Below are 21,077 nucleotides of genomic sequence, written 5' to 3'. Positions count from 1 at the left end.
TTTTTTGAGATGGAGTTTTGCTCCTGTTGCTCAGGCTGGAGTGCAATGATGCCATCTCAGCTCACTGCAACCTCCACTGCCTGGGTTCAAGCAATTCTCCCTCCTCAGCCTCCTGAGTAGCTGGGATTACAAGCGTGGGTATGGCCTTGCTAATTTTTGTATTTTTAGTAGAGACAGTTTCCCCATGTTGGCCAGGCTGGTTTTGAACTCCTGACCTTAGGTGATCCACCCACCTTGGCCTCCCAAAGTGCTGGGATTACTGGCATGCGCCACTGCGCCTGGCCCCTGATGCCTTCTTAGCATGCTCTGATGCTGTGCTCAGATCACCTACGCCAAGGATTTTGTTGTTCTTGAACCTATGTGTGTTTTCAAAGGCTGAGGGAATGTGCATGCCTTTGTAAAGTTCACACGGAGAGCTTCCAGAAAAAAAGCATTTCAGGAAAAGCATCCTGTGTGAGAGGAAGAGCAGCCTGTGGTTTCAGGGAACATCCTGGGGTCAGCATCATGGGTTCCTTCTTTGATTTCTGCGGTGCCTGGAGCCAGATGTTCTCCATCAGGCAGAAATGAAGACAGTTGCTTCATCAGCAAAGGGAGGAAGAGAAGATGAGGAGCGTGGTCAGGAGTTGTCACAAAGCACTTAGTCCAGAGCTCCAGGGACACAAAGGTGAGGGCAGGGGTCCACAGACTCCTGGAGCCCCAGTGGCTGATCTGTATCTGGGCTCCTACATTCATGATTATGCTCTGTAGCACCCTAAACACGGCGGTGGTTGTCCCCGCTCTTAGTAGGGGATAGAAAAGCTGCCTTAAGAAATGGCTTTTATGCATTCATATTTTTATGTTATTTTATTTATTTATTTTGAGTCAGAGTTTTGCTCTTGTTGCCCAGGTTGGAGTGTGATGGCGCAATCTTGGCTCACCGCAACCACCACCTCCTGGGTTCAAGCGATTCTCCTGCCTCAGCCTCCCGAGTAGCTGGGATTACAGGCATATGCTACCACGCCTGGCTAATTTTTGTATTTTTAGTAGAGACGGGGTTTCTCCATGTTGCTCAGGTTGGTCTCAAACTCCTGACCTCAGGTGATCTGCCCGCCTCAGCCTCCCAAAGTCTTAAGATTACAGGTGTGAGCCACTGCGCCAAGCCCCACATTCATATTTTTAGAAATGATGTGAAATGGGTGACTTTTGCTGTAGTAACATTTGTGATATTTTAATTGGTTTTAGTATATGTAATATACATAGCATAAATATACATGAATATATAGTACACATGCATTATACACACATATGTAGTATATACGCATTATGTATGTATGCATATATACACATATATGTGTATAGTATGTATGCATGTGATATGTGTGTGTAGCTATAGATACAGAACCTATATGGCATTTAATATGTACCTGGCTGTTCTAAGAGCTTTACCATATGAACTAATGTAACTCTTACAATAATCCCATGAGTCGGTACTATTACCCTGTTTTACAGAGGACGTGAGGAACACAGAAGTGAAATCTCTTGTCTATGGTAACTCAACTGGCTGCAACTGGATCCGGAATGCAATTCCTCCCCACCACCTCCCTGACCCCCGGCAGCCTGCTTGAAAAGCCACGTTCTTCTCCAATGAAAACACATGAACACAGAGAGCGGGACAGCACACATCAGGGGATAGGGGACGAGGGGAGGGAGAGCATTAGGACAAATAGCTAATGCGTACTTAAAACCTAGATGACAGTTGACAGGTGCAGCAAACCACCAAGGCACGTGCATACCTATGTAACAAACCTACACATTCTGCACTTATATCTTGAAACTTAAAAATTAAAAAATATAAAAAAAGAAAAGCCGTGTTCTTAAACCCTGTACTGTGGACTGTGGTTCTTAAAACGATGTTTTAGGGATCCCTGTGGGTCACTGAGACCCTTCTGGGGAATGCATGATGTCAAAGCCATTTTCATAATGACATGAAGGTTTCATTTACTCTTTCACTCACATTCTCTCCTGCATGTACAATAGAGCTCCCCAGAGGCAAATGACATCTAATTTCACAAAAGACTGAATACAGAGGCAGAGATGAAAACCCAGCTGTTTTCCCTTAAGCTAGATTGTAAAGGGATCTGTAAAATAATACCACTCTTCTTTTTTTGTTGTTTGGGTAAGTAGTTATTTTTCATGAAAATGTCATTTATGGGACAGGTGCAGTGGCTCACACCTATAATCCCAGCACTTTGGGAGGCCGAGGCATGTGGATTTCCTGAGGTCAGGAGTTTGAGACCAATCTGGCCAACATGGTGAAACCCTATCTCTACTAAAAAAAAATTACAAAAAGTAGCAGGGCATGGTGGCAGGTGCCTGTAATCCCAGCTATGGCAGGAGAATCACTTGAACCTGAGAGGCAGAGGTTTCAGTGGGCTGAGATTGTGCCACTGCACTCCAGCCCGGGTGACAGAGCAAGAGTCTGTCTCCCCAACCCCAAAAAAGTCATTTATGTTACCATATCATAGATTCATTATTGTTATTTTTCAAATGAAGTACTAAATATTTAAATAATTCCTCAATTTTAATATAGAATATGATACATATTAACAGATAAGAGCCATGAAAACAAAAGCTCCTCGTAGCTAATTACAATCTGTAGTAATTGCATGAAGGGGTCAGCCCCAAGAGCAAAAAGTTTGGGACGGCTTGTGTGTCGCCATGTTCTGCTGTTCCTCAGTACCAAACGTCCAGTCGTGTCCTGAGGGGAATATGTTTAGCAATTTGCCAGAACTGTTCTTCCAGCCCCAGTGCAGGACCTATAGCATCCTTAGCCCTCACCTACAAAATGCCAGAAGGTTCCACAGGTGCTGGCACAGTCACATGCCCCTCCCCAGTGTGGAGGGGGAGACTATTTGAGGACACGAAGCATAGCTTTGGAGGGATACCTTCCGTGTCACTCCTCCTCTCACTGCTTCCCATATGCATTCATTCAAACCACTACGGAGCTAACTAAGTGCCAGGCTGGAGCTGAAGGAGTGGCTGTATGTTAATTTGCCTTTCTTGACTATGTTTCCTTCAGAGGAATTACTCGGGAGCCATAGTTCTCTGAATTTCCACTGGATGCTAGAATTCCGGGAATCCCTGGATTTCCATGGAATGTGCGCATGCTAGTCCCACCCCCCCATCCCTGGCAGTCCAATGGCACTCTGAATTCCATGGAGACCCATAGAATTCCAAACCTCAGAGTTGTGTAAAATTCCTTAACTACGTGGCACGCTGGGGACCAGAGAGAATGCAGACACCCAGGATTCCATGATCCTTGTCTGTGCTATTTTTCCCCTGTGAATTACCAACACCCTAATTTTTCAAACAGACTTGAGGTGAGCCATGGGCTCCAGGCAGGCATGGGCTCTAGAGCAGCCTCCACACTGGTGAGAGCTCACCCCGCTCCCCACCGATTCACTGCACATTAGCCCCCAAGAAGTGAGAGGCACGAGAATGGGCTTTCTCTCCTATCAGGAGTGAGTTCCTCTGTCTGAACTTCTGGTTTCTTCATCCGTGCCTCCATCCCTCCCCGCTCCTCATTCCTCCCTGACCTGCACTCTGCGCCCCGCTGCAGGCAGATCCACTCGCCGGTTGAGCAATCCCACTGTGGCTGTCTCCTGGCCTTTGCACTGGTCTCTGTCCCACCTCAATAGGGATCCACTTCCAGCTCTTGTTCCCCAATCTCCCTTCCGCTCCTCATTTCACAGCAAAGTCACATGGGTAACAGGTGGCAAGAACCTTCAGAGCATTTTCAGTATCTCTCTCCTGGGAATTTATTGCGAGGATATAGTCCAAATGACAGAAAATGCTAAAAGCAACACAGTGCTGTTTGTGATAATGATGTACACCGATATATAAGATATGCAAATATGCAGCAACAGGGAGATGGGTAGTTAAATATGGCACTTCCTCTTGATGAAATATTAGTACAATACAACCATATAGCATAATTATTCAGGGCAATTCCATAACACTCCCTGAGTGACCTTTCCTCCACCCAAGTACTGGGGATTCAATAGGGAAATAGACTGGCCCCGCCCCCAAGGACTTTCCAGTTAAGTGACTGACCATCTGTTGAGCTTGCAAAGTACAGACAGCCAATTCCATTCTATTCAACTCACAGAATAAGCATCCCCAGACCCAAAGGCCTTCCCGTCTTCCTCTTTTTCTGACAGCCAATCCTCCAGCACAAATGATATGTTTAGAGACTCTGAGAAAGTGTTTTACATGAATGCCACTTTTTCCATTGCCGTTGAGCAAAATGGTGAAGTGACTTCCCTGCACAGGTACTGGATATAGAACATAGCACACATGCTTGCCAAATGGATTTCAGACAGGCTGGCTTTGGGTTCACTCACGTCTGCTTCCTCCTCTGCCCCATGCCATCCATATCAGAAAGGGCTGTGGGATATTTTGGCAGGGTGTGTTTGCCTAAGTTAATCGGACAGAGGCAGAGTTGCAAACAGCAGGTATTCTGTATTTTGGCCTGCATGGAATGCAGAGAAGGCGCGGGTCAGGAAGTGAAAGAACCGGGAGCCCATAGACATAGGGTCTGCCCATTTCCAGTTCTCCAAAGGCTGGAGGCAAGTGGGAGGAGCTAAAGAAGAGAGAAGTAATCCCCAAGGGGCCCAGGCATGTGTCCAGCCCAGCAGCGTGGCCAGCTAGCCGGTCGTCATGTTTATCAAATGAGCAGCTGGGTTGGTTCTGCGTGGCTGAGACAAATGGACACACTGCACCAGCCTTCAGAGCACCAGCCTCAGTGCGGGTGAGGCAAAGTCGTACCTGGCCCGGAGGGTGCTCTGTGAGTCCAGTAAAGAATGAAGTGCAGGCTACCACTGCTCAAGCGGCTCCCAGTGCAGCAGGGGAAATGGACAGGCACGCGGGCCCTTCCCCACAAGACAGTGTGGTCAGGGAAAGGAAGGCAGACAGAGGCACCGAGTTTAAGGGCTGCAGAGTGAGAAGTCCTGCCGCCGAGGATGGAGTGGAGATGAGGAGGAGGAGCTCCAGAAGAGACAAAGCTACAGTTGAGTGTGGAGAAGGGAGGGCTCCCCAGGAAAGCAGGAGAAGGGCACTCCAGGTCGAGAAGAGCATGTGCAAACCTCACAGACCAAGTCCTGCAGACGCGGCAGGTACTTCACCTGCGGTGATGAGCACAGGCTATATCCACGTTACTTCTATATCCAGGTCCACGGCCACATCTTTAGCTACATATTGTCTATAGAGTACTGGCTGTTAGAGATTGCCGTGTCTAGCACGGTTCTAAGCACTTTCACATACATAGGCATACTCCACCTAATCATTCTTCGCAGATGCTGTGCTGTGGGGTTTTTTGGTTTTTGTTTTTTTCAACAATTGAAGGTTTGTGGCAACCCTGTGTTGAGCAAGTCTGCTGGCGCCATTTCTCCAACAACATGTGCTCATTCTGTTAGCATTTGTTAGCCATAATTTAGTTTTGTTTTTAGAAACAGGGTCTCATTCTGTCAAGCTGTGATCATAGCTCCCTGCAGCCTTGAACTTCTGGCCTCAGTTTCCCAAGTATCTAGGACCACAGAAGCATATGCACCACCACTCCTGACTAATGTTTTAACACTTTTTGTAGAAGGTGAATCTCACTGTGTTGCCCAAGCTGGTTTGGAACTCCTGACCTCAAGCAATCTGCCTGCCTCAGCCTCCCAAAGTGCTCAGAGCATAAGCCAGCAAGCCCGGCCAAAAAAAGTATTTTTTAATTAAGGTATGTACCCTGCTGTTTTAGACATAATGCTACTGCACACTTTATAGACTACAGTATAGTGTAAATATAACTTATATGCACTGGGAAACCAAAACAATTTGTGTGACTTGCTATACTGCGATCTTTATTGCAGTGGCCTGGAACCAAGCCTGAAATATCTCCAAGGCATGCCTGTATTAACTCATTCAATCCTGGAGGTTGGTGCTGTTGTTATCTGTCATGTCCATTTTGCAGATGAGGAAACTGAGATCAAGAGAAGATACTGTATCCAGGGTGGTGAAAGAAGCAGAAGTGTGATTTGAACCCAGGTCATCCGTATACACGGTCCACACTGTGAAGATGACTCTGATTAGCAGAAGGTGGGGTGGGGTGGGATAAGGAGAGCAGAGTTGAGGCTGGGGTTCTTGGTGGGGCCCTGACCATGGTGAGCCTTGTCCTTCCTGCACTGTGGACTCTGTTCCAGGACAGTAAGGTTGTGGGAATTGAAAGGAGGAAGGACATACCCTGACGCCCTTCAGGAACAAAGGTTATCTGGAAATGCCCAGATGCTTATAGCTGGGCATGACTGGAATAAAAATTAGTCTTCCGAGAAGTGATCAATCTATAGGTTGACTTTTAGAAGCACATAGAAAACTTCCCTCCTTCTAGCAGCCCCTCTCTTTCTGGGACGTTGGCATTGTAAAGGCCTCTGGGCCTGGCCACAGTGGTTCACCATGGAAAGCCCCTTCTTTCAGGGAAGAATGTCTCTGCTGCAGCCAGACAGCCTCCTGAGCTGGCAGATGGGAGGCCTGGCTCCTGTTCTTGCAGCTGACTCATGTCCTGCCACAGGCTCACTTAATCACGGGCTCAGCGAGGAACCATAGTGATAAATGCACCTGTCACCGGGCGCGGTGGCTCACGCCTATAATCCCAGCACTTTGGGAGGCTGAGGCGGGCAGATCACGAGGTCAGGAGTTCGAGACCAGCCTGGCCAATATGGTGAAACCCTGTCTCTACTAAAAGTACAACAATTAGCCGGGCATAGTGGCAGGCACCTGTAATCTCTGCTACGCAGGAGGCCGAGGCAGGAGAATCACTTGTACCCGGGAAGCAGAGGTTGCAGTGAGCCAAGACTGCACCGTTGCACTCCAGCCTGGGTGACAGAGCAAGACTCCATCTCAAATAAATAAATAAATAAGTAAATGCACCTGTTAATTACTCAGCTTTCAGTATGGGCCAGACACATGAACCAGGTTTTTGAGTCCTCATGTCATATAATCCTCACAGAACCCTCACAGGTGGGTACCATTTTTACTCACTTTTTTTTACAGATGGGGAAACCAAGTCTCAGAAAGTGTTATTCCCATCTGTTTCATAAAACCTCTCAAACTCTGCTCATCCTCTGCTCTCACACCCTAACAGTCAATGCAGAACACTTCTGTGCCCACATGTGTGGGGATTCTTCCCCACACACTATGCACTGGATACCAGCTGGGCATCCTCCAATTTAATTCCAACACCATCTACCTGGAAACAGTGTCAGATCCCACAGGTTGAGGGTTCACTCCCCAAGACTGCTCCCAACTCCTAGCCCAAACATAAGCCTCAAGTCAGGGCCTCTGAAATTTCTGACCAATTGGCTTCAAGTTGGGTTCCTGTGACCCCTTTCTGGGTTTGATTATTTGCTAGAATGGCTCACAGAACTCAGGAAAATATATTTACTGGTATAAAGGATACAGATAAAGAGACGCATGGGGCACGGTATGGGGGAAGGGACATGCTCCCTCCAGGAACCTCCAGTGTACACCTCTCTGGAAGCTCTTCCAACCCAGTCCTCTAGGGTTTTATGGACGCTTCCTGACATCAGCATTCCTTCACCCGGGGTACAGGGCAGGAACCTCTCTAGGGAGGATCTCAAGACCCACAATCAGAAAGGCAGGGAAAGATTACAGTCCTGTGTTAGGGCAGGGGAAGGAGGGCAGGAGAAGTTTGGAGAGATTCTGTGTCCTGAGGCTGCCACACCCAATATTATCACAAAAGACTATAAGGAAAGAGCCAGGAATTGTGGAGGAAACCCAGCCATCATCCTAACACCACACTGCCCAAGCTCCAAGGTTTCTCCAGAAAACCATAGTTTCTGGAGAAAAGCATCCGGAAGAGGTGCCAGGTTTGCAGAACTGCGGGCCCATTCTCTGGAGCCTTCTACAGATTTCACCTCCCTTTAGTATCCTTCTCCCCTGGGGGCCGGGATTGGCCCCATGGAATCAAGAAAACAAGGCCCTGCATGAATGAAGGTCACGAGGCTGGCAAGCAGCAGAGGCATCTGGAATCTTGTTCCTACAAACCCAGGGCCCGGCTGTCTTGGATCTCTGAGTGCCCAGGGAGGTCACTTTCTGTTTGTTGCCAGCTGCCATGGTTTCAGCTGTCAGGTGCCCGACATTTCTAGAAGATGGTAATGATGAAAGTTGTGACTGCAAAGCCTCTCATCAACAGCTGAGAAGAGCTACACTCTGAAGTCTGGAAGGTCTATGTGTCTTCTGGTCCATTTTATACAGAAGACAATAAAGGCAGGGAGGTGCCGGGTTTGAGGACACTAGGGAACCCTGGAGGGCTTCCCAAAGATCTCTCTAGTGAAAGCTGGAGGGAGAAAATATAGGCAGAAGGAGCAAACAGCAGGCCAGACTAAGCTCCATGGCAGCAGAAACCATGTTTCTGTTTTTTGCTGCTGTATCCCCAGTACTCAGCATGTAAAAGACACTGAATAAATAAAACCTATTGAATGGTGGAGCATAATGGCTCATGCCTATAATCCCAACACTTTGAGAGGCCAAGGCGGGGGGATCACCTGAGGTCACAAGTGGCCAACATGGTGAAACCCCATCTCTACTAAAAATATAAAAATTAGCTGGGCTTGATGGCACATAATTATAATTCCAACTACTTGGGAGGCTGAGACAGGATAATTGCTTGAACCTGGAAGGTGGAGGTTGCAGTGAGCTGAGATTGCATCATTGCACTCCAGACCAGGCAACAGAGTGAGACTGGGTCTCAAACAGAACAAAACAAAACACTATTGAATGCATGTGTGAGTGAGTGAATCTGTGATAGCTGGCCAGGAGAGCGTGCAAAAGGCTGAGAGAGAATTCAAGCGCTGTTAGCACTTGGTATTCCTTTCTCTGTGTATTTGTAATTAGACATCCCACTTTCACACCTAAAATCAGAGCATTCCACTGTCCTGGTTAAAACCTTCTTGTGTGGCTCAAACGCATGTTATTCCATTCTGCGGCTGTACTGGATTTAGCCCATCTCTTTTTTTTTTTTTTTTAGACGGAGTTTCGCTCTTGTTACCCAGGCTGGAGTGCAATGGCGCGATCTCGGCTCACCGCAACCTCCGCCTCCTGGGTTCAGGCAATTCTCCTGCCTCAGCCTCCTGAGTAGCTGGGATTACAAGCACGCGCCACCATGCCCAGCTAATTTTTTTTTTGTATTTTTAGTAGAGACGGGGTTTCACCATGTTGACCGGGATGGTCTCAATCTCTTGACCTCGTGATCCACCCGCCTCGCCCTCCCAAAGTGCTGGGATTACAGGCGTGAGCCACCGCGCCCGGCCTAGCCCATCTCTTAATCTTGACATTGTGTGTATATCTAGCATATTGCTTAAAGGAATTACGCAGTGAGGACGATGGGGAGGCAGCAAGTACACTGGGCTCTGGAGACATGTTAAGTCTTCAAAGCGCAGCCCCCCCACCCCACTTATTAGCTGGCTCTGGAGACACTGTAAGTCTTCAAAGCACAGCCCCCTACTTATTAGCTGTGTGATTGTAAATTACTTAACCAGTCTGTGCCTGGGTTTCATCATCAGTAAAAAGGGGAATGACAGCAGCTGGCTCTCAGGGAGGCTGTGGGGTGAAATCTAGATGTGGGGGGTTGTTAGAAAGGCTGAAGAGCCACAGCCAGCCCTGCAAGAGTGCTCACAAACACTACACCGGCCCCAGGACTCCTGGAGCTCAGCTGATTCCTGCGAACGCAGTCCCTGACATGGGATCACGGGCCAGCCTGCAGAACTGCAAGGAAAGTGCCTTTGAAAATCCCAGCAGAACGAAGAAGAACAAAGTTCTTTAGCCCTATTCCCTGAGCCCAAGCACAAGGACTCAGAGGATCCAGAAGGCAAGTAAGTTCACTGTACCACGGAGCACCAGGATTCCCACTGCCAGGTCCCCTTGTGGCCAGCTCCCCCGAGGGGTGCTAAGAGAAGGCACTCTGGCTGACACTGCAGCTCGCAAACCCGGCAAAGAACCAGAGGAACGTCCAGAAGGCTGAAGCGCCGGCCCCTCGGCTGCACCCCACTTATCTAGGACTTGCATTTTATTTTAAAATCATAACTTTGTATTATTTTTTCTTAAAGAGGACTCCCAAACTGTATAAGCTTCAGGACCCACAGAACCAGAACTGCACCTAAACATACCACTGATTTATTAATTGGTTTGTTTCTCCCATTAAATTATTATCATCAGCCATGTATAGTGCCTCATACCTGAAATCCCAACAATTTGGGAGGCTGAGGCAGGTGAATCACTTGAGCCCAGTAGTTCCAGACCAGCCTGGGCAGCATAGCGAAACTCCATCTCTACAAAAAATGTATAAAAATTAGCCAGGCATGGTGGCATGTGCTTATATTCCAGCAACTCAGGAGGCTGAGGCAGGAGGATCGCTTGAGCCCGGGAGGTCGGGGCTGCAGTGAGCCGGGATGGCGGCATCACTGCACTCCAGCCAGGGTGCCAGAATGAGACTCTGTCTCAAAATAAATAAGAAAATAAAATAAGGAAATAAATAAATAAGTTATACACATTTTGAGGACATAGCTTTCATCTGTTTTACCTCCAGGGCTGAGCCAAGTGCCAGTGGGCTGGAAGGCACTCAGTGAGTATTTGCTAAATGAATGAATAAATAAAAAGAAAGGAAAAACAGCCTGAATAGGAAGCTCTCTCCCTCTTCATTTCACTTATGCCCCTTGGATCCATCCTCAAAGTCACCCTCTACACATTAATCCGCTAATCCTTCTCTCCCCATCAGCCTTTCAGATACGCCAGAGTGCTCCCAAGTCTCCCCCACCTCTCACCCCAAACAAACCCTGTTTCTGCCACTGCTGCTCTTTTCTTAAAGGTTATCAACAACGGAAATTCCAACAGCGCCTCGCTGCTGCCCATCAGTATAGCTAAGGACTGCCAGGATGTCCTCTTATCTAATCGGAGTGCCCTGGCCTGCAGGCGGCCTCTGGGCCAGCTGATAACATTTTGTGGTTGGAGGAAATGCTTTAGCTCCAAGGGCGAGTGTCTGCCCAAGTGACAATGCCCAGAAGGAAGAGGCCTGGTTCTCTGGGGGGAGGCCACAGCCCCTGAACAGGACTGAATCAGTCCCTGCCTGTCCTTTGATCAACAGACCCTGCTCTCTTTCTCATCTCCATGTTTGCTTTTTCCTTTGTCATGTGACTTGGTTCTAGAAACATTTCCTGCCTGGAAGAGACCCTCCTTGACCACCACATCCATGCTGTGCCCTGCCCCAGGAGCCCCTGCCCATACCATATATATATATATTTTAAAATTTTTTTGTTTTTTACTGTGGATCTCTTCCTCTTCCTTACCCCGAGCTAGGATCTTTGTCCGATTAGAGCAGTGCCTGGCACAGAAGAAGCTCAGAAATGTTTGTCAATGCCTGCCTGAAATCAGCATTTATCTAGTACACATTCTGCACGTTTGCCAGAAGCTGGCGAAACAAACGTGTTTAAATTAAGGCCCCCACACTTACGCAGCTCTCCCAGGAACCCGCCCTGCAAGAGAGGAAGTGCTCCCTCTGCAGAGAGGCCTGGTTCTGTGATCACACCCTCAACCTGATCAAGGTCCTTACAAGGACAGGACGGCAGTCCCACATCCCCCACAGAAACTCTCCCTCCCACATGCAACTGACACAGCACCAAGTGCCTCTACACACACCTCCTAACAGGACTCCATCTGAGTGGCACAGGCCATACATGTGGTCTACATGTTTTGGCTGGCCTGCACTGTGAGGGTCAGATGCTGCTGTCAGCAGGGTGGCTCTGTCCTGAAACAGAGGTGTCTCCCGAGGCCTTTTGATCAAAAGCCAAGGGGCAAACAGGTGCTCACTATAAGCTTGCTGCTTTACCAGCTGTATAACTTTGCACAAGTTATTTAGCTTTTTAGGATCTCAGTTTGCTCATCTGTACTTGGGCCACTAAGTTGAGGTCAGAAGTAACAGCAAGGAAAAGAGTCTGAAACTGGGCCTGAGCATGGTTTAATAAATGTCACTGGTGGTGGCGCTGACAGTGAGAGGATGACTGTTCAGCATCCTTCAGATAGATGTGAATTTCCAGAATGTTCTAGCATCATTAGTGTGAACTCAAAGGTGATTTTAATATAAAGATACATCAATTTGAAAATAATCTGAATGATGTATGGATGTACATGTGAATGTGCATACGTATGTATATAAACGTGGCTGTCTGTGTGATACACCACACACACACACACACACACACACACACACACACACACATCCCAGTTGTGTCTGCTCAGAGGGCCTAGAAGCAATGCCACACCTAGTGGCCAGATCTTGGTTTCTAAATTCATTCCTATGTTGATTGCACCGCTGGGTGAGGAGAGTACAAGATGAGGCTAGAATATCTTCCTGTGACAGCAAGGAAACAGTGCTCAAATTATGATGGAGAAATGTCAGAGACCGGAGCCAGGCTCTAGTGGACAGATCTGGGGCAACATAAATATCAAAATAACTAATGATAACAGAAGACGGCAACTTATTGAATAGAGTTAAAATCCATGAGTCCACACTGATCTAAAGAAAGGAAGGGCCAGGCGGGGTGGCTCACACCTGTAATCCCAGTACTTTGGGAAGCCAAGGCAGGCAGATCACTTGAGGTCAGGAGTTCAAGACCAGTGGGGCCAACATGGTGAAACCCTGTCTCTACTAAAAATACAAAACTTAGCTGGGCATGGTGGCGAATGCCCATAATTCCAGCTACTTGGGAAGCTGAGGCAGGGGAACTGCTTGAACCCGGAAGATAGAGGTTGCAGTGAGCCAAGATCAAGACTGCACAGCTACACTCCAGCCTGGGTGAGAGTGACTCCTCTGTCTCAAANAAAAAAAAAAAAAAAAAAAAAAAAAAAAAAAAAAAAAAAAAAAAAAGATAAACAAAGGAAGAAATTTCCCTCTTTATAGGAGGAAACCAACAAATAAATGAAAAATAAAACATTGAAATTAGAAAAATCGCCATTTGGCAACTATGATAATAATAAACCTATTCAGGCAAGAACCATCAAGAGATCCTAAAACTAATGGCTGACAGACTGAGGACTAATCAGATATCTACACAATCTCAGAGCTTCTCCCCACAAGATGCTTATTAATTGCAAAGATGAAATAGTAACTTTGCAGTGGAGACACCTGGAAGACACCACCTTAATTGAGAGTTCCAAGCTAACATCACCAGTAATGGGAGAGAACCACGCTGGTGCCTCTTGATATAACGTGCTTAAAAGGACACGCTATCTCTGGGCTAGTCCTGCCAATCTAATCACAAGGAAACATCAGGGGAGCCAAAATTGCGGGCATTCTCTCAAATAACTGGACGCAACTTGTCAAAAAGGTTAACATGTTGAAATAAAAGCGTAAGAAAGTTTTCCAAGAAAGATACATGCCAATTGGCTTTTCTTTTGCCATGAAGGAATTTATCTGGGGCAACTGGTGAAATCTGAATAAGAAATCAGAAGGTTAGATAATAGTTCAAATCAGTGTTAAGTTTCTGACTTCGAAAATTGTATTCTAAGATGCAGCTTTCTGATTTCAGGAAAAAAGGTAGAGAAAAAAGAAAAAAATAAACATAATAAAACGTGAACATTTAAAAACCTGGACGAAGGGAGTCCAGGAGTTTGTTGCCTGTTCTTGTAACTTTTCTATAAATCTGCATTTATACAAAAATAAAACAATTTTTAAAAATTAAAAATGGAAAAGAATGCTCTGGGTTCATGACATTGCAAAAAAAATCAATATATTACTTGGTACATTGTATGTGCCCAATAATTTAAAGCTATAATAATTATTAGTAGTAATAATGATAATAATTATTAGTAGAACAGTGCACCTGGCACATAATAAGCTGAAAATGGACAAAAAATATTATCACTATTATCATCATTACCGTCATTCTTGATGTGCTTGGTTCTAAGAAAGAACTAAAAAATGAATACTATTATTTGTGTTACTTATAATTACTTCGTATCTGCATTAAACTCCGTTGTTTGAAGGTTATAGAAATGCCTGTTTAAAATGCATACAGCACTCCACTTAATGGTGAGGTGCTTGAAGACCAACCAAAAGAAAGAGGCAGGGAGCCATTTCACATCTAGATGTGTAGAATACATATCAATTGGGTCTGTTCTCATCAGTGGAGTCTCTGCTTTGTTCTGGCTTGTGCTTGGGTAACCCAAAGATAAGAAAGCCTGACTTCCAAATGCTAAACCTGGGGCCTTTGCCCAGAACTGCTGGCCATTTTGAGTCTCTTCTGTGTTCTTTCTTGGGTCTCTTCCAAACAAACTGTTCATCTCAATGATCAGCCCTTGGTATTCCCGCTTGCACTGGCTAATGCCCCCAGTCTTGTCCCATCTAAGATGGTGAGCCTAGCTCCAGGCCCAAGGCTCTCCCCCACCTGTCTACTGTATAGCACTCCCTGTGTTCAGCACAATTCTGAGATGCGGTACATTCCCAAGCATCATGACTTTGTTCAACATGTTCTTTCAAAGTAAACCTACGACCATAACCAGGAACCACATTGTCTTTTGTCTCCATTCTTCCTCATTAGTCTAAGGCTCATGAATGCCACATCTTCAGCTCATTTTCTTCCTCTCCTTGTTTCTTATCACCCTTGCCCATATATTTACCCCTTGGGAACATGGAAACTATCGTTTCTTACCCTTTAGAGGAGGCCCCACATGGCCCTTGACCTACCTGTGACCCCAGAAGGGCTCAAGCTCACATCCATATTTACTTGTATAAATAAAACTAATAAACCCCAAGGTCCAAGTGGATTTGTTTTACATGGAGTCACATAAAGAGACCACAAGATGGCTCCCAAAGAAATTTGAAAAGTTACTCCATTCTTATACAAGAGACAGAGTTAGAGAGAGAGAGAGAGAGAGAGAGAGAGAGAAAGAGACGTTGCCAATATGCCAATAATCATACAGAAAATAGCTATACACACTCACAGACATCAACCTTCCTTCTTCTTCTGCAATGATTGCAATCATGGCCAAGCTGGATTAGAGACCAGCAGAGTGAAGGGGCACATCCAGGGTGATGTCAATTTTTCCCAAGCTAACTCTGCACTGATAAAAATGTCCTCTATCTGCGCTATCCATGGGTACCCATAAGCAACACGTGGCTACTAAGCACATGAAATGTGATGTGACCGAGGACTTAAATTTTCATATTGGTTCATTTTAATTACAATTTCAATATCTCCATACGGAGTGGCTCTGTGCGGACAACTCAGCTGTAGATCAGAGGTTGTAACACCTTTCTGTTAAGGACCAGGGAATAAATGTGCGAGGCTTCACAGCTGCATGGTCTCTATGGTAATGACTCAATGGGGCTGTCACGGTGTGAAAACACCCATACACGACACCTGAACAAATGAGCATGGCAGGGTACCAGTGAAGCTTTATTTACAGACAGGCTGGGCCAGACCTATCCCGTAGGCCACAGTCTGCTGACACTTGCTCTAATACACACTGGAGTGTCATGACAGTCCTTCTTCAGGATGACCGTCACTTGTCATCAAAGGATGTTTGAATCCCGGTTTTTACTTACCAGTGTTCATGAGAGCTCAGGAAGCTCTCCACTTAAGAAAACGAAGGCTGCTAGATAATCTAACTGTCTGCATCTTTCTCCTGAGGGACACTGTATTCTCCTTCCATGGGAACTCCTCCTAATAGCACATTGCTAGGCAAGCAGGACATATTTCAGACACCAAGAAACAGGAGAATAACTTCCATATCCTCCATGGAACATAATCAATGGGGGAAAAAAAACCCAGAAAAGACAGCACATCTCACTCATGCCGGGGAGAGATTTGTCACTTACCTCCATAGACTGAATGACTGTCCACCTCTGGTCCCCAAATGGAATTGCCCTGGCCCAAGCTCACAGCGTTTGCTCACTGCAGCTCTTGGAGATGTCAATGTTTCCTCTCATTGACATTTCCCGTTAAGGAAGATGAAATCTGAAAATGGTACCAGCTGGAAGGGAAGAGGAGAAAAGTTTAAGTTAGTTTTGACACTTAGTCGATCCACTGCCTTTTTAGGATGACTCAAGATATGGAAAAGATATTCAAACACTTATTCCACTCACACCCACTTATTTATATAGCATTATCTGTTAAATAAACTCCTATTCTGTTGCATGCACAGAGCCACACACCAGGATAGGAAGGTGAGTAACTCACAACTCCCCTCCTTAGGGAGTTTACACTGGGAGAAAACAGAAAAATACACAAACAATTCAGGGCAATATGATACAGAGGGGCCGGACTCCTGTAATCTCAGCACTTTGGGGGGCCAAGGCAGGCAGATCACTTGAGGTCACCAGCCTGGCCAACATGGTGAAACCCCATCTTTACTAAAAATACAAAATACAAAAATTAGCCAGGCATGGTGGTGCACACCTGTAAATCCAAGCTACTCGGGAGGCTGAAGCAGGAGAATCACTTGAACTCAGGAGGTGGAGGTTACAGTGAGCCGAGAACATGCCACTGCATTCCAACCTGGGAGACAGAGCTGAGAGTTTCTGTGCTGTTCTTAATGCCAGATTAAGTATTTTTTTTCTAACAAAAAAAATGGAGAAATGACCAACTCAGGATGGAAGAAGAATTTGAAGAGGAGATGATATTTTTAGCTGCTCCTTAAACAAAGGAGGTGCTTTTTAGTAAAAACACAAAACACAGGGAAGAGAAAAAGAAATATGTAAGACATGAATGTGAAAATGTGATGTCAGGGTTAGGATAAACCAGGCTGATGCCACATAGGAAATGGCTTCTGAAGACTTTCTCTGGCTGGGTGCAGTGGCTCACGCCTGTCATTCCAGCACTTTGGGAGGCCAAGGTGGGTGGATCACTTGAGGTCAGGAGTTCAAAACCAGCCTGGCCAACTGGTGAAACCTTGCCTCTACTAAAAATGCAAACGTTAGCCATGTGTGGTGGCACATGGTTCGTGCCTATAGTCCCAGGGACTCAGGAGTCTGAGGCAGGAGAATCGCTTAAACCTGAGAGATGAGGTTGCAGTGAGCTGGGATCATACCACTGCACTCCAGCTTGGGTGACAGAGCCAGACTCTGTCTCAGGGAGAAAGAAAAGAAAGACTTCATCTGGCGCTAAGAACAGCATAGAAACTCTCCGCTCTTACTGGGCCCCAAGCACTGGGCGATGTGCAGATGCTCAGTTTTCTCATCTGACCCTCTCATGAAATCACTGAGGTGGTCCCATGGACTATTCCCATCGTACGGATGGGCAGCTGAGGCTTTGAGAGCTTACGAGTGAACCTGTCTAGTAGGACAAAAGCAGTACATGGCAGAGAACAGACCACACTCCGTTCAATCCCTCAAACCACTGCTGTAGCAATGGCCCCAGTTTGTTCAGGCCACCTGCACCCACACTCTGCAGTGTGGCTTTGCCTCCCTTCCCAGCATGGGGGAAATCGAAGTTTGGTTATGAGACTTGCTTTAGCCAATGGTACAATAGCAAAGGAGACTCAAATAAGGGTTTTAAAAGTGCTTATGCCGAGGAGCCCCTCTCTCTTGCTGCTGGAAATCATTCTTGTTTTTGTTTGTTTGTTTTTTGATATGGGGTCTCACTCAGTTGCCCAGGCTGGAGAGACAGTGGCATGACAACCACTCACTGCAGCCTAGACCTCCCAGGCTCAAGCGATCCTCCCTCTAAGACTCCCAAGTAGCTGGAACTACAGGCTCATGCCACCACACCAGGATAATTATTTTTATTTTATGTAGGGTCTGGCTGTGTTGCCAGGGCTGGTCTCAAGCTCCTGGGGATGAGCCACCATGTCCAGCTGCTGCTGGAAATCATTTTTCTGCCACATTAGCAAGCCTGAGGTAGCCCCCTGGAGGATGACAATGCAGAGAGAGGCACCCCAGCTCAGCCCCCAGGGGTGTGAATGGGCCAGCACATGCAATCAGCCCAACACAAGCTGTGCAGACCAGACCATCAACCCACAGAAATCATAAATGTCTACTGTTTTAAGGCACTAAGGTTTGGGGCTGTTTGTTACACAGAGAAAGCTGACTGATACAACCACTGAGGTATCTTTATACTGCTGGCAATGGTGATATATGAGGATAAACTTGTGTGTTAGGAAGAAAGTTCAACTCCTGTTGAGTTGGTGACTATAAAGAGATAATGAGGGCCAGAAGGCAGGGCCCTGGTCAAAAGGGGGAGTGGGAGATTCAAGAGCTCCTTTAGGGGGAGAAACAACAGCATTTAGTGACTGACTGAGCCCAGAGTTGTCTAAAGGCATTTGCCTGGCTCTGGAAACCATGTGTGGTAATGAATATTCTATTTGGTACCTGCTGATGGGGGCAGGATGTTTACATGGAAGATACATGAACGTGACCAGAGTCAGCAGAGTTAGGGCTCAGGGTCTTGGAAAGCGATAGGAATGAAACTCTTTCTTTTCAGAAATGAGAATTAAGTTGCAATGCTCACTGCCACCACCTCCTAGCCAGCCTTGCAATAGCCATCGCTTCTAATGCCATCTCCCTCTCTTAGCAGCAGACAGGGGGATCCCTGCAAAGTGTAACTCTGGCCTCCCTCCCTTGCATCACTGGCTCACACATTCCCCATTCCCTCTGTACTTTCTACTCATCCTTCAGATTTCAGTGTAGACAGCACTTCCCAGAGACATCTTCACTGTCTCTGGGGTTGAGGCTGGGCACTGCCCCTCTAAATTTCCAGTGTTCTTTGCATTCCTACGAAGCATGATCGCCACCATGTTAACTCCATAAAGGCGAGGGCGTGTCTGCCCTACACACCACCGGGACGTGGGAGAAATTCTATTCCTATTTCTTGAATGAGAGAGTGACCAAAACAACATAGGTATCACATTTCTAAGATGTTTTCATTGACACACCCCCTTCCAAACTTGACGCTGGGTTAGGGCCTTACCTTGAAGCAGCCATGGCTTCATTCATGTGTTCATTCATTCATTTTTCCATTTAGCAAGAATTTACTAAGCACTAGGCATCACCTCAATCCTACCTCAGGCTGCTTTCACTAGACTGAGCCTCTCAGAGGTAGGGAAGTGGCTGTGTTTTACTTATCACTAGATTTCCCCACTCTCACCCCCACTGGCTCTCAGATGCACTAAATAATGATCAGTAAATCCATGAATAAATGGGTGAACAACCAGATAAATCTCAGAGAATCAGTCGGTATCTGGCTGATTTATGACTGTGCAGAAGCTTATTACTGAGTTTGAGCCTTATGTATGTTACATTACTAAACAGTTGATAATCCTTATAATATAAAAACCTGCATGTATACATGCCTGTGTCAGGATATGTACTGTAACTGTTCTATGCCATAAGATAGAAGGGGGTAATCTATGAATCAGATTAAACATGGAGCACTGCTCTGAATGAAGCTTCTGACTCTATAGCCTGGCACCTGTGGCCAACTGTGATCTTCAATTAAAGCCTAAGCCTCTTTTGAAGCAATGCCTCACATCCTGAAGCAATTCTTTCATTGGTTGTAAGTAGGCTTTGAAAAAAAATATGTTGGCAATTGCATTGGATTCCAAATCCCAAGTGACAAGTTTGCCACCTGAAGGTTTATCTTAAAAACTAGAACTACACCCCATGCGGGGCTTCCCTTCCACAGCCTTGGTTTCTTAGCTTCTCTGATGCAGCAGTGGCACGTTCAATGCAAAGGAAAGGCAATTATTCCACTGTCTTTCTGCCCCAGATCCCGGGAACAGCCTGATGAGCTCCTCACCCTTTTTTTACCTTTTGGTTGTAACAGGAGCCCTGGAAATCTTTTCTAAAAGCCATGTCCCAGTTCTCCTCTCACTCACGTTCTGCTGTCATGCCTCTTTCTATATTGAATCCTCATTTCCCCACCCTTCCAAGGTTACTTCCAGTTAAGAGCAACAACTAAACTCTTACTGCTGAAACATCTGTGAAGTGTGTTCATACACGCCAGCCATACAAGAAAGACAAATCAGAAAGTGTCCCCATTTCTGGAGAGGCTCCGAAAAGCTCATGTGACTCTCCAAGACCACAAATGAGGAAAGCAAGGCCAAGAGAAGTGGCTCCTCTCTGAACAGCGGAGAGCAGCGCAGCTGGACCATGGGCAGAGGGCCTCAGACTTGGGGGTCAGCGTTCTTCCCGATACCAAACTAATTACTTTCCTCCCACTCCAGCCAATTCATCCCTTTCCTTTCCATCCATCCAACTGGTGGCCACTAGTACCAACCTAGGAGCGAAGCAGGGAACTGCCAGGCTTAAACCAGGAGACTTGGAAGCAAGAAAAATGTCTACCGACTCCAGCTAGAGCACAGATTAGGACAAATTCCAGTCAAACAAATCATGGTTATGTTCTCATTCCTCCTTGTCCTGAACCATAAATCATCATTTCCTGGCCCATATTAGCGCTTCTGCCATCCACAGCCCCCTTATGCCACCTGAGGCTCCTTTCTACAGCATAATATAATATAATATAATAACTCATAAGAGACTGTGTTCTCCAGTTTTGTGTCTCTTGGAGTAGAGCAGCAAACTAGAAATGAAGCTTGACACCACTCCTGGAGGGGCAGGGCCAGTTTGCTTAATATATCATAGCTTTTCCTCTCCATGCAAATACTCATCTGAATAACTGTTACCACTGGGTCTGGCTGAATACTATTTCTGCATTTTTAAATTACAGGGATATTTTCTGAGGCCTGTGGGCATGGCATGTTCCACCCAAAACAGTGTGGCCTGCTTCTAGGTGTGCCCCAGGGGAGACTGGTCAAGTCAAGCTGTGTGATTTTAGAAAAGCAGCCGTTCTCTGAGTTTTACTTTACTCTTTGGTAAAATGGAACTGTCTCTGCTTCAACTATTTTGCGGGGCTCTGCTAAAAGATCAGTGAATACTGGGATGGGCGCAGTGGCTCACGTCTGTAATCCCAACACTTTGGGAGGCCAAGGTGGACGGATCACCTGAGGTCGGGAGTTCGAGACCAGCCTGACCAACATGGAGAAACCCGTCTCTA

At 46.4% G+C, this 21,077-nt stretch overlaps 1 protein-coding gene across 3 annotated transcripts in view; it reads right to left on the bottom strand.

Moving 5' to 3' along the window:
- ST3GAL1 (ST3 beta-galactoside alpha-2,3-sialyltransferase 1) overlaps positions 1 to 21,077 on the bottom strand; it is a 106,718-nt gene that overhangs the window by 64,388 nt on the left and 21,253 nt on the right. For all 3 annotated transcript variants that reach the window (XM_017499964.2, XM_017499937.2, XM_017499972.2), the window contains exon 2: positions 15,905 to 16,059. The gene's annotated coding sequence lies outside the window, so the exon portion shown is untranslated. The remainder of the gene's footprint in view (positions 1 to 15,904; positions 16,060 to 21,077) is intronic.

The sequence above is a fragment of the Cebus imitator genome, unplaced genomic scaffold (genome assembly GCF_001604975.1).
Source record: "Cebus imitator isolate Cc_AM_T3 unplaced genomic scaffold, Cebus_imitator-1.0 Scaffold13, whole genome shotgun sequence".
Taxonomy (NCBI): Eukaryota; Metazoa; Chordata; class Mammalia; order Primates; family Cebidae; genus Cebus; species Cebus imitator.
Note: the sequence above shows the minus strand (reverse complement) of the source record. Positions and strands in the feature narration are given on the sequence as shown.